Here is a 14,032-nt window from a genome sequence, read left to right on the forward strand (position 1 = left end):
ACTCATTTTATGTAGAGAACATTGGTAAAGAGAAAAGACAAAAGAAATTCTGTAAAAAAAGTACCTTAAAATGGAGATTCCAAGAGTAAATTGGTTCTTTCAAAAAAGCTGTTGTTTCTTTTCTGTGGTATTTATAGTTGGGAGTTAAGTATGTGCATTTTATTATTCATCTGCTCATTCAATCTTTTTACTTGCATAATTATTTAGTAAAATTTATCAATGAGAGTTGAGATTCGAGGTGAAAACATTTTTGATTTGAGTGGAGAGGATAAGTTTTGTAACTGGGGAAAAAAAAACCAATTTGTAGCTATCTGTATCTTTTTTGGGGGGGAGGGGAATCTGTTAGATTTTTTTTCCCTTAGATTGTATACTCCGTTCTATTCTCTTTCTTATGGAATTGGTGATTATTATTATTAAGTATTGGCAAATGTCATATCAAAACTCATTTATATTCTGGCAAACTGTGACACTAGTCATACTTCTTATAACAAGTATAGATTTCAAGAAATCACCTAGTGAAGACTCTTGTGCCTGGATTGTTGTTACATCCATATAACTTTCTTTTACATCATTCTGTATTAGTTTTCTGCAAACAGTTTATCACTCAGTGATGATTTCTCATTCACTCATTCATTCACTTATATGTATTTACTTGTTTATTATTTTGTCCCTTAATTAAAATCTGAGATACATAAGAAAGAAACTGTGTGTTTTGTTCAATGTTGTGTTCCCAAGGCACAGAACAGTGTGTCATTTGTAAATTATATCCTGTTTATATATATTGAATGAATATTTGCTGAATAATTAGAGCAACAAATGCCAGATGGTTAAGTGAGTTCCCCAAATAATATTGTCTATTAAAGGTAGGGAGAGCACCATGACTCTTGTCTCAAACAAGCTAGCTACTACTGCTTCATACTGTTGGACATGAGATTTTACTTAATCTAATACCAAATATATAATATTTTAGAAACTGAGAGTTGATGCTTTATTATAATAATAAATATACCTATCTACCTGAATTGATGATAATACAAACAGAAATGTTAATAATCTTCGTGGTTTTAATTGATTCAAATATAAAACCTATCTTTAAAAAAATAGAATTGCGTATTTATGCTCAAATTTTTGATAATTGGCTTTAACCAGAAACCATTTAAATTCACTAATTTTTATTTTTTTTGAGAGAGAGTAAGACAGAGAGTGTGAGTGAGCATGGGGGAGGGGCAAAAGGAGAGGGAGAGAGAGAATCTTAAGCAGGCTCCATGCCCAGTGTGGAACCTGACCTCATGACCCTGAGATCATGACCTTAGCCAAAATCAAGAGTCAGACACTTAACTGAGCCACCCAGGCGCCCCTAAAATTCAATAATTAAATTTTTTTTTTTTTTTTGCAGTTTGACAAAAAAGAAATGTTTCTCTTTCTTAATAGTAATGTTTATCACTTTAGAGCAAGGCATTACTAAGTATTGATAGGTCCCCTCTAGAAAATACTAGACTGCATATCTGTGACGTTTAGACAGACTAACTTTTTAAGAAAACCATTTATGATGTATTTCTACTTACAAAGTTATAACAAATGTCTATCACTCAGCAAAATACACCATCATTTCTTTACATATCTATGAGTTAATATATTGTTTTGTATATATTATTTTATATATCAGAGTTCAACCAGAAAATCAGAATCAGTAGGATGTATATGGATTCATTACAAGAAATTGCATATGCCGTTGTAGGGGCTGATGAAACAAGTATAAAGTCTGTAGGGCAGGCCTTCAGGAAAGAAGGTCATGAGCAGCCTGGGACCCCACAGGCACAGGCTGAAGCTCTTGTTCATGGGCAGGAATCTCTTCTCTCCCTGGAGAAAATCTCAGCCTGCCTTTCATGGCCTTCTAACTGATTAAGTCAGGCCTACCTAGGATAACCTCCCTTACCTAAAGCTGGTTGATTAGAAACTCTAATTGTGTCTATAAAATCCCTTCACAACAACATCCAGATTATAGTTTGATGGAATAATGGGGACTGTAGCCCAACCAAGCTGACAAATCATAAAGCTACTATACTACATATTATTATATCTTACATATTATGCCATATGTTATATTTAATATATTAGAGATCACTGTGTCCTCTCACAAAACACTCCATTTGTTATTTTGCTATTACTAATAGTACTACTATTCCTACTATGATTTCCACCAATAATTTGAATGGTTTCTAAGTGAGACACTTAATAATCCTACCATATGTCTTTGTACATCTTTCTCCTTTCTTATACATGCATTTATACACATATATAAAGTTTTGGTTTATTGTTTGATTTTAAAAATTTCATTCCTTCTAATGTAATTTCATTTATTATTTATTTATCCCTGCTACCTCATTATTTTGGATTTCCATTTTCTTAGTGGCTAAAATTCCTTAAGTGGTTCTCATAGATAAGAAGCAATCTACATAATATGAAAAAAAAAAAAAACCAGATACGAACTTATTTCTTCTGTGACAACCTATTTGCCCACCTTCCCCTATACTCTCCAGTCTAATAATATAGTGTTTGAAATTTCTCTTCCACCCCATCCCCTTATTCTGTTTGGACATTCAGAACCACTTTGCCCTTTCCTTCTCTGCTTCTAATTCTACTCCTAGATTTTATTACAGCAGTTAAATATTTTAGTTTTCACAAGTTGTATCGTTTCTTTTGGAACTTATCCTTTCTGTTTTAAGGTGGATTTTTTTGTTTGTTTTTTTAAACAGAGTGAAAGAGAGAACATGTGTGTGCAAACAGGGGGGGAAGGGGCAGAGGGAGAGAAATAATTTTTTTTTTTTTTTTTAAGATTTATTTTATTTAGGGGCATCTGGGTGGCTTAGTCAGTTAAACATGTGCCTTCAGCTCAGGTCATGATCCCGGGGTCCTCGGATCAAGCCCCCCCTTGGGGTTAATGAGTGGGACATCCAAGATTCAAATGCAAGTCTGTCTGGTTCCAAGCTTATATGCTGTTTGTTTGGTAATTTTTATTTTCCCATGAACATCCCTTCTAAATGGAAATCACTGTTTGGAAAATACTGAACCTGGGAAAGACAGTTCTAAGAAAGATAGTTTCTCCTGTGAGCAGTTGAGTTCCTGTCCTATTGAAGATTAATCCCACAGTTGAGGTAAGGAAGACAGGGACTTTCCTTTTATTTATAATATTTTAAAGTCCTTAATTCCTGCCCCTCCTTCTCAGCTGAGAAACATTCATTATCTTGCCCTTTAAAAATGTGTGTGCAGAAGAATTATTGGAAGAAATCTTCTGAGTCCTTTGCCCTTTGAGAGTCTCTCTGCATCATTCTCTTTACGTAGTCACTAGAATCAGTATAGAACAGAACCCCGAGGATGTGGCAAAATTTATCATTAATAGTACTAATCTGTCTCATGAAAGACTTTGCCAGCAGCCTGAAAGTACAGTAAAGTACTTTCATAAAGTACTTTTCATAAGTAACAAATATTAACACTTAGCAATTAAAAAATGTATTAATATTTGTTACTTGTGAAAGACTGTCCTTAATTTAAAAAAATCTTGTCTTCAATTTTTCCAGAAGAGAACTTTTTCACCATAAATCATATTTTTATATTATATATTATTATCAATATAACATATTGTATATTAATAACATATATATTTATGTTAACTTTTATATTGCAGGGACTACATGTGATTTTGTTTGGGTATTTTTTAAAAAAAAGCTTTTTCAGGCATAATTGACATAAAATAAACTGCATAAAGTATACAAATTGATAAGTTTGTGACATGTCTACAATTGTAAAATCATCAACATCATCAAGATAATAAACATACCCATCATCCACAGAAGTCTGTATATAAGCCTTTTTAATATTTCCTTCTATTTCTCACTGTGTTCCCCCATCTTCAAGGAACCACTGAGTTGTTTTCTGTCACTATAGATTAGTTTAATTTTCTAAAATGTAAAATAAATGAAATCATATGTTCCCTTTTTCTTCTGGCTTCTTTCACTCAGCCTACTTATTTTGAAATCTGTTTGTGTTGTCATGAATACCAATGGGCCATTCCTTTTAATAGCCAACTAGTATCCCATTGTTCAGATATACCACAATTCGAATATTCATTTAACTATTGGGGGAATATTTGTTTTTCAGCTTTTGTCTACTAAATAAAGCTGTTACAAACATCTATGCACTAGTTTTTGTATGGATACACGCTTTCTTTTCTCATGGGTAAATACCTAGGGATGGGATGGCTGAGTCATATGGTCTGTGAATATTTACCTTTTTAAGAACCTGCCAAATGTTTTCTAAAGTGATTGCTGTATTTTACATTCTTATCAGCAGCATATGAGGGTTCCAGTTGTTCCACTTTCTTGTCAACACTTGGTATGCTCAGTCTCTAATTTTAGCTCCTAATTGGTTTGTAGTTACATAACACTGGGGTTTTAATTTGCACTTTCCTAATGACTAATGATATTGAGCTTTTCCATAGTCTTAATTTCCATCCATATGTCTTCTTTGGCAGTGTTCAAATATTTTGCTTGTTATTTTTATGAGGTGGTTTGTTTTCTCATTATTAAATTTTGAATGTCCTTTATATGTTCTGATTTTTGTCTTTTTGATATTCCTAGCTCTACTTAACATGTTCACTCTTTCCCTTCGCTTCTTGTACATATAGAATATAGTTACAATAATTATTTTCAGGTACCTGACTGATAATTCCATCATCCATCATCTCTAGATCAGTTTTCATTGATTGATTTGTTCTTTTCATTATGGGTTAGATTTTCATGTCTCTCTGCATGCCAGATTGGATGCCCAACATGCATTTTACCTTCTTGGGTGGTAGATATTTATTTGCTCCTCATAAGTATTCTTGAATCTTGTTCTGGGAAACGATTACATTATTTAGAAACCATTTGATCACTTGAGTCTTGTTTTTAAGTATTGCTAGCCTTTACAAAGCAACATTTAGTCTGGTTAATTTTGCTCTGCCAATGAGATAGAACCCTTTTGAGTGCTGTAGCCATTTTACCATGGATTATGAGGTTTTTTTATTGTGGCATGGGAAAAGGAACTATTACTGGCTTTGTGTGAACTGCCAGGGATTATTCCTTCTAATTTTTTTAGATTGTTGTTTCATTGGCCTTAGATAGTTTTCTCACATGCATGTGCTGATCAGTACTCATCTGAAACTGAAGTGGGTAATTCTGCAAGGCTCTCAAGCCCTATCTCTGGGAAGATTGCTCCTTCCATTCCCAGCCCTAAGATCTCGAGCCACCTTTACCTTTCTGGACTTCCAACTCAGTTCTGCTCACACCAGGGAGATCAATAAGTCCTTCCAGAGTTTCCACTCCTGGCATCAAGGTCCAGCAAGTCTTTCCAGGTAGGAAGGTAGGGCAATTATAAACCTCATTTTATTTGTGTCCTGTCTGTCAGAGATCACTGTCCTTAGTTGCTGGATTTCATCTTTGTGAATTCCTGCTCCTCATTCTCCTTTTTCCTTAACACACATGCTGTGCAACTCTATGGGACTGTGTCGATCTGGAAAGGATGGATGGTTTATACTGCAGTAACGAACTACCTCCAGGTCTCAGTGGCTTACAAACAAAGGTTTATTCCTCATCACATTACATGTTCATTCCAGGTCAGCTATCACTCTCCTTAAGTAGTTTTGCTTTAGGATCCATGATATTGCCCGTCTGGTAGAAACATCAACAGCTAAAGTGGCAGAAAGAAAAAGAACATGATAAACGACACGCTGGTTTTTAAAGTTTCCGTCCCTGTGTGATATGTATCACTTAACCTCACATTCCACTGCTCAACCAAGTCATATGTCCACTTATGACATTAATTGGTTAGGGGAATTATGATTTCTCTTCCCTAACTGGAAATGACAGTGAGTATTTATGCATAATTATACATTCTACCATTGAGCATTATGGCAAAGTTTTATCCACTTCATTAAAGTATTTCGTGTAGTATTTTATTTTTTATACTTGTTTATTTACATTTGTTCCTTCACGAAACTAAGATTCCTCTAGTCAGACTAATTTTATCAGACTATTTTCTCAACACCAAATTAGTGCCCCATGTATAGTAGGCATTTGACAACTGTTTACTGAATGAATTAAAGATAAACATTATTAAATCACAGTTATATCTAGAGCTTGCATAACACTGATATTCTTATAATAAAACAATATGATTCTTAGGTATAAACACTTCTAATGTGAATAGCTATGTACTCAGATTACATCCTGATATCATCTGCCAAACACATCTTACCATGTCCGGTATGTGGCAGAGCCAGATCGGAATCATTAAAGAAGCTCTCAAAGAGTTTGTCTGGAGACTAATACAGTTTTCACTTCTGCCCAAATGTCTGTGTCCGATTCTTAAGATCTAAAAGAAATGGATGGAGGGAGTTTGTCTGCCTTAACTCTTTCATCACTAAAATAAAGGGGGTCATAGTCACAATGAAATTTGAAGTATTTGTGGGTAGACACTATACTCTACAGGGCATATCAGTTATATTCATCCTCAAAAGATGAGGATCCCTTTTGCCTTCTCAACAATAAATGTGCATACTCTATTTTCTTGTAGGATTAATTACTGTAGATTTAATTATATAGACTTACAAGTAAGCCTATATCATTTAAGAGAGATACACATCTCTGAAATGGTATTTGCTTTAAAAATATTAGGTTAAATTATATTTCACGGTAACATGATCAGAATAGTAAACAATATTATTTTACATCTTGACATCCTATCTAAATAGGATGACAGGGAGAAAAAGAATAGTTTTCTATGAAATTGTATAAGTGCATATTAAATCATTACTATTTTGCATTTTAAACAGTACTGTAAAAAGAAATGAAGAAATTTTTAAAAATTATTACAACAGACAAATATTGGATACTTATTTCCTATATAAAAATAAATATTATTTAGGTAGAAATGTTATATGTTGAGGTGAAGAAATTTGAATTATGTGAAATGAAATCCATTAGTAAAAGAATGTCTTTAGATTTAGACATAAGCAAAGTAAAAGCCTTGAAGAGAGTAAAGGGGCAAATCTCCCACCTGCTCACTGATGCCTGAAATTGAGCTGCAGAAGCAGAATTCATTCCACTTAAAGTTTTAAATTCCTGTTAAAATGTGTTTTTTTTACCACAATAAAAATCACCTCTTTTAAATTGCAGATGACTTGAAAGGTTGAGACAGAATATCATCATATCTACACTCAGATTTTCTTAAAGAGAGAATTTAAATATGGATGAATCATATTGGTGGGAACCTGATTATCCAGAAACTGAGCAATCAATGCTGCTACTTAAAAGTTGTCAACAGCTTCTCAGTCAGTTTTGGGGTAGACAGTGGGTCATCTTGGAGTAGATCGCGTTTGCGATCATTTAAGTGACTCGTCTTAATGATATGAATTTGGAGTTAATGAAAACTTTGTTGTTGCTACTGTTGTCATTGGTTCCTTATAAAGACTATTCCCTTCATATTCTTGGTAGGAAGAGTTCAAAGTCTCCAGAGAAGGATAAGGAAAATTTTGCATAACCCCTGCAGAGGCCTTCGGGACAAAGGGTATAGGAATCATACTCTTTTACAGAAGAGATTTATTATAACCACTCTTATGGTAGAAGCTGTTCCTTACTTAGGTCTTTTGAAGGCAAAGGATACTAGATGCTCCCTAAGGAAACTCACCAGGATGGCTGGAGTAGGGATCAGGGCCAAGAATGATGGACGTTGGGGAGAGCTGGTTCAACGCTGCATGTGACCAAGGCTGGCTCCACTTCTGATCTAGCAATCAGTGAGAGTGGAGCTCACAATGTGGTAAGTCACAACCTTAGGAGTACCACATGTAAAGGATCCTTAACCCTGCATAAGATAATAGGGTTGGGGGTAGATGGGTTTACCTTCCTGGAAATACCATTTCAACATGTTTCACAAATCAAGAAGACAACAGAAATATAAGTTGTACAGACTGTGGCAAGATGAGTTTCTTCTATTATTTTTATGAAAAATTCACACATACAGACAATTTTGCAAAATAATACAAGAAACATTTGAGTACCCACTTCATAATTTTAATGTTATGCCAGACTTGCTTTGGATTTTTTCTTTTTAACCTTAAGATAAATTTGAAATCTCCAGTGTAGTCCTCCCTGACTCCATTTCCTTCCTAAACTGTTACCTAGAACTTGATGTTTATTATTCTTGTGTATATGTTACCTTTATTACACATACATACCCATAAAAATATAATGTGTTTTATATATTGTATAATGGCATATAAGTGATATTGAACTGACATATTCATTTGTAACTTTTTAGTTCATGATTATGATTTAACTTACATCTGTGTTAATAGATGAAGCTAATGCAAAATTTTCTATTTTATGACTACACTATTTATTCTACTGTTGATGGACATTAAGTTGTGTCTAAATATTTCCCTTTAGGCTTTCAAGAGAGCATAACATATAGGTCAGGATGATGGACTCTGGGGCTGGACTAGCTCTTTGAAAATCCTTGTTCCACCACTTATCAGCTATATGAACTTGGTGAATTCCTTACTCTTTGTATGTCTCAAGTTCATCAATTATAAAAGGGAATACAATTAGCATCTACCTCAGAAGGTTTTTGTGAAACCTAAAAGAGTTAAAATAGATAAAATATTTAGTAGAGTAAGCTGCTGCATAATAATGTTACCTATTGTTATTATAAAATGATTTTAAAAATCTTTCTTATACAGGTGTGTTATACATAAATGTGTAAGTTTCTCTAGGATATATCCCTGCAAGTGAAAATGCTCGGTCTTAGATCACATAAACCTCCCATTTTACAATATACTGCTAACTTTACAAGATCCCTCCTGCAAAATTGCTTTCCAGAAGAAATTTTACAAATTTATACTTTCCTCAGCAATGTGTGAGAATTCCTTTATCTCCACTTCCTCTCCAATACTAGGCATTTAGAAAATGTTTCCCAATTGTTGACTGTGAAATGGCATTTTATTGTGGTCTTATTTTTCAATTCCTTAATTACTAGAGAGATAAACAGCTTTTCATCTCTTTATTGACTATTTGGGTTTCTCCTTTTGTGGCTTGCCTGCTCCTAGCCATTATTGTTGTTGCTTTAGTTTTAATTAGAGTGCTTTTCTTTATCTTATTGATTTGTAGGTGACCTTAATATTTTTGAATATTAATAATGGCTAGACTTTTCACATTTTATGAAATTATTTATAGTACTAATATTTTAAATTTCAGTGTAGTTCAAGTTATCAATTTTTCTGTAGATTATACATTTCATGTCTTTTTAATAAATTCATTTTTACCTGGGTCATAAAAGCAGGGTATTACCCTTACTTCTAGACATGATACAAGTTGTTCTTTATTTTTAGGTATTCATTCACCTGAAATGTGAGTGTTTATTATATGAGATGATACAGAAATACCACATTATTTTGTTCCATATAGATTACCAATTTTTCTAGCACTGTTTATAAAATTATCCATCTTTTTACTTTTACTGAAATTCTGTTTATCATATATCTGTATTCTGTTTCATTATTTGTCTCACTCTCCAATAATAACCATACAATCTCAAATGCTAAGGTTTAAAATTAGCCTGGTGATGGGTATTAAAGAGGGCACATACTGAATGGAGCACTGGGTGTTATACGCAAACAATGAATCATGGAACACTACATCAAAAACTAATGATGTAATGTGTGGTGATTAACATAACAAAATAAAATAAAATTTAAAACATAATCTTATTTTCTGGTTGGGTTAATTCTTTCACTTTTTTTTTTTAAAGATTTTATTTATTTATTTGAGAGAGAGAATGAAAGACAGAGAGCACGAGAGGGAAGAGGGTCAGAGGGAGAAGCAGACCCCTTGCTGAGCAGGGAGCCTGATGTGGGACTCAATCCCGGGACTCCAGGATCGTGACCTGAGCCGAAGGCAGTCGCTTAACCAACTGAGCCACCCAGGCGCCCTAATTCTTCCACTTTTTGTTCTTAAATTTTTTCTTTGCTTTTCATGGCTTTTTTGCTCTTCAACATAGCATTTTAAATCACTCATTATTGAAAGCCCTGTTGAGATTTTGGTTAGAAATGCACTAAAATTATGGATTCATTTGAGTTGAATGGAATATGTTTGAATATGAGTTGAATATGACATTGAATAGACTTGTTAAAAAACAAAATTGAACAAAGTACATTTGAAAATCTAATTGGCTTTATTAAATGATTCATAAATCCCAAAGCTCCACTGAGTTTCTTTTTTAAACAAAAGAAAGGCTTTGAAAGGGAGAGAGAAGGCATTAAAAAAAAAAGACAACAAGTATTTATTAGTAAGAAATGAATTGTTTAGGCAAAGTTGCCCTCCAAAGGGGAGCAAAAAGGATCTATCCGAAAATTTCCTACTGTTGACCAGAAATCCCATGTTGATTGGTTAAAGATTACATTCCTACAGGCTTGAAACTGCAGTTAGGTTAGGTATTTGGTCTTGGTTTACTGACTTGGGGCCTTAACCTAAGGGATACTTTCTTTATAGAAAAAATGTCATTATACATTTGTCCAAAACCTCTAGAATGTACAAAACCAGGAGTATATTGTAACTTAAACTATGGACTTCGGGTGCTTGTGATATGTCAATGTAGGTGCATCAATTTTAACAAATGTGGACGCAGGGGTTATATAAGAAATCTCTGCGAGGTCCTTTCAATTTTGCTGTGAACCTTAAACTTCTCTAAAAAAATTAAGTCTTAATAAGAGAAAAAAAGCTCTGTAAGAGAATTAATTTACTTTCTCTGTACCTAATCCTAATACTTGCTTCCCCTTGTCCCTCATGTAATTTCAAAAAGTAGTTGCTATAGTGGACACCCCTTTCTTGTTCTTGATTTAAAGAGAATTAAAAAAAAAAATCTCCATTAAATTTCCCATTTGCTCTAGCTTTTTGTAAAATCCCTTTATAGTGTTAAAGAAGTCCTATTGCCTTTTTGCTAGGAAATTTTTTACTTGTTTCTTTTAGAAAATAAACATGTTTCTTGAGTTTATTAAAATTTTAATCTAACTCATTTATTCTGACTCATAACATGATTTTTCTCCTTTAATTGCTAAGAAAAAAAGTATATTAATGTATTTTCTGAAATTCGTTATCTTTTTGCCTCTTGGAGATTAAACAAAACTTGATCATTTAATTTTTTTCCATTACTTGATTTTGATTGCTAATATTTTATTTTTAAAAAATGTAAGCTATGCTTGTAGATAAATTGGTCTTTTATGTTTTCTTAGTCAAATTCTGGCAAAGGTCATGGTCATCTCATAAAATGAGTTGGGGGCCGTTCCTTCTTTTTTGTACTCTTTAACATTTAGTTGCAGATTGGGATATGATTTGCCTGAAACACTCACGAGACCTGATGTTTTTGTTTATTTGGGTACTAGGTAGAGTTTTAATATTTCTTGAATTTCATTAATGGATAAATTTCTTTTTAGCTTTCATATTTCTTTTTTTTTTTTTTAAAGATTTTATTTATTTATTTGACAGAGAGAGGCACAGCGAGAGAGGGAACACAAGCAGGGGGAGTGGGAGAGGGAGAAGCAGGCTTCCCGCCGAGCAGGGAGCCCGATGCGGGGCTGGATCCCAGGACCCTGAGATCATGACCTGAGCCGAAGGCAGACGCTTAACGACTGAGCCACCCAGGCGCCCCTTTCATATTTCTTTTTTAGTTTGTACCTTCTTTCCATTATGTTGGCAATAAGTCAAACAAGGGCAACTAAAATGAAGGCTTCTCCTCCCCTGATTTAATTTTCCATTCCTTTACCTCCAGAATGTTGGAAGAAAGAATATTCCTTTTAAATTGAAACTGAGTAAACCCTTGAAGTTCTTGAGTAATTCTGGGCAGAGAGGTAAAATGAAAAAGAGTTTTGGAACTTCTTGTTAATTTTGGCATTTAGGAGACTGAAATTTTTAGTAAGGAAAATGATTTTACTTGTACCTGAGGTGAGTGAATGGGACAATGTGTTATATCCATACCTATCCTTATTTCTATCTCATTATTCATTTTCCTTTTCTCTCTATCTTTAGGGCTCTTTTTCTCATAGGGTACATTCCTTACAGTACCCTACATATAACAGTATGTGTAATAATAGTTACTTTATCTTTTATGCCTGGTGTGGTAATCAGAATAATGGCCACCTAAAGATGCCCAGTACCTGTGAATATGTTAGTTTACATGGCAATGAGAAATTAAGGTTGAGGGACGCCTGGGTGGCTCAGTTGGTTAAGCATCTGCCTTCAGCAGCCTTCATCTGCCTTCAGGTCATGATCCCAGGGTCCTGGGATTGAGTCCCACATTGAGCTCCTTGATCAGCAGGGAGCCTGCTTCTCCCTCTGCCTGTAGCTTCCCCTGCTTGTGCTCTCTCTCTGACAAATAAATAAAATCTTAAGAAATTAAGTTGAAGATAGGATTGCATTTGTTAATCAATTGACTTTGACATTGGGCGGTTATCCTGGATTATCTTAATGGGCCCAATATAATCACTAGATCTTTTTATAAATGGAAGACAGGTATAGAAGAGAAACAGATAGAGGGCAGCATGACAGAGAACTGGCCCTGCGTTGCTGGCTCTGAAAACAGACGAGTGGAGTCATGAGTTAAAGATGTTGGTGACCTCGGGGCACCTGGGTGGCTCAGTCGGTTAAACGTCTGCCTTCGGCTTGGGTCATGGTCCCGGAGTCCTGGGATCGAGTCCCGCATCGGGCTCCTTGCTCAGCGGAGAGCCTGCTTCTCCCCTGCCTGCTGTTCCCCCTGCCCCCTGCTTGTGCTTGCTCTCTCTCTCTCTAAAAAAAAAAAAAAAAAAAAAAAAAAAGATGTTGGTGACCTCTAGAAGTTGATAAATGCGAGGAAACAGATTCTAATGTAGGCCTCCAGTAGGAATGCAGCCCTGCTGATTTCTCACAACCCTAGTGAGATCCATTTCAGAGTTCTGACCTCCAGAACTGTAAAATAAAAAATCTGTGTTGTTTTAAACTGCTACATCTGTAGTAACTGTAGCCATAGGAAACTAATACACATGGCAATTCGAAGAAGTAGAGAAGACTACCGACACTTTTAACCGAGAAAGATTTGTGAGTCATTTCAAGTCCCTAAGCTGCTCTTTCCTCATATTTAAATTAATAACCTCTATGTCTCCTATACATTTGGAGGATATGAATATTCCATCAAAGGGAACACTGGCATTGACAGAACCAGATAAATGATAGAAAATTGATGATTCCTAATTGACTGCTGATGAAAATTAAGAAAACTTCCTTGAAGGATGGACCTCAATATGTGAAGAAATTGCAAGGTAATTAGTTAAGAAGCAAACTGTGTGTGAGCAACATAAAGACAAATGGTCACCCTAGGGGAAGAATTTTTTATTAGCATGAAAACTTTTATGTTTTTATATCTAGTAAAAAAGAAAATAGATTTATTATTATTAATACCAAGGTCTTTCTCAGTCTAAATAAGACCCTGTCAAAATGCCTGAGATTAGTTGTGTTACTTCCTTTAACAGAAGCTCCTGGATGTTGTAGGAAGATGGCGAAAGGTGACTGAATGACTTTCAAAATGCTATAAAACAGACTTTCTGTTGACTGGAAAATTTGCCACTGGGAAATGATACTGAAAAAAAAAATAGGTTATGGTAAAGTAGTTGGTGACAATATGATGGTAAGTTGCCTATTTTTGCCTAACATGTTTGAAAGAGAGTTGAAGAAAAGATTTAGACGAGATGTTTAGATTCCAGAGTAAAGAGGTTTTACCAGTAGGTGGATTTCTTCATACTTAATTTTAGTGAAGAAGTGGCTTTCAAACCTTTGACAGTTTACACTGAGACCTGATATCAGTGTGTACACGCGCACATGCACACACATACATTCTTTACCTTTCTCAGGTGTGATGAACTCTAAGATTTTCTATTATTTTCTGTTCTATTCTGTTTCAGTCTATTTCACGG

The 14,032-nt window shown here is 34.5% G+C and overlaps 1 long non-coding RNA gene across 1 annotated transcript in view; it reads right to left on the reverse strand.

Annotated features, from left to right (window-relative positions):
• Positions 1-14,032, reverse strand: part of LOC145720501 (uncharacterized) — a 132,109-nt gene that overhangs the window by 7,774 nt on the left and 110,303 nt on the right. The window contains exons 5-6 of the long non-coding RNA XR_014143469.1: positions 7,726-7,899; positions 5,591-5,727 (exon numbers count right to left, since the gene is read on the reverse strand). This is a non-coding gene — a long non-coding RNA (uncharacterized LOC145720501). The remainder of the gene's footprint in view (positions 1-5,590; positions 5,728-7,725; positions 7,900-14,032) is intronic.

Source organism: Leptonychotes weddellii, chromosome 3 (genome assembly GCF_054177405.1).
Source record: "Leptonychotes weddellii isolate Sample4059 chromosome 3, ASM5417740v2, whole genome shotgun sequence".
NCBI lineage: Eukaryota > Metazoa > Chordata > Mammalia > Carnivora > Phocidae > Leptonychotes > Leptonychotes weddellii.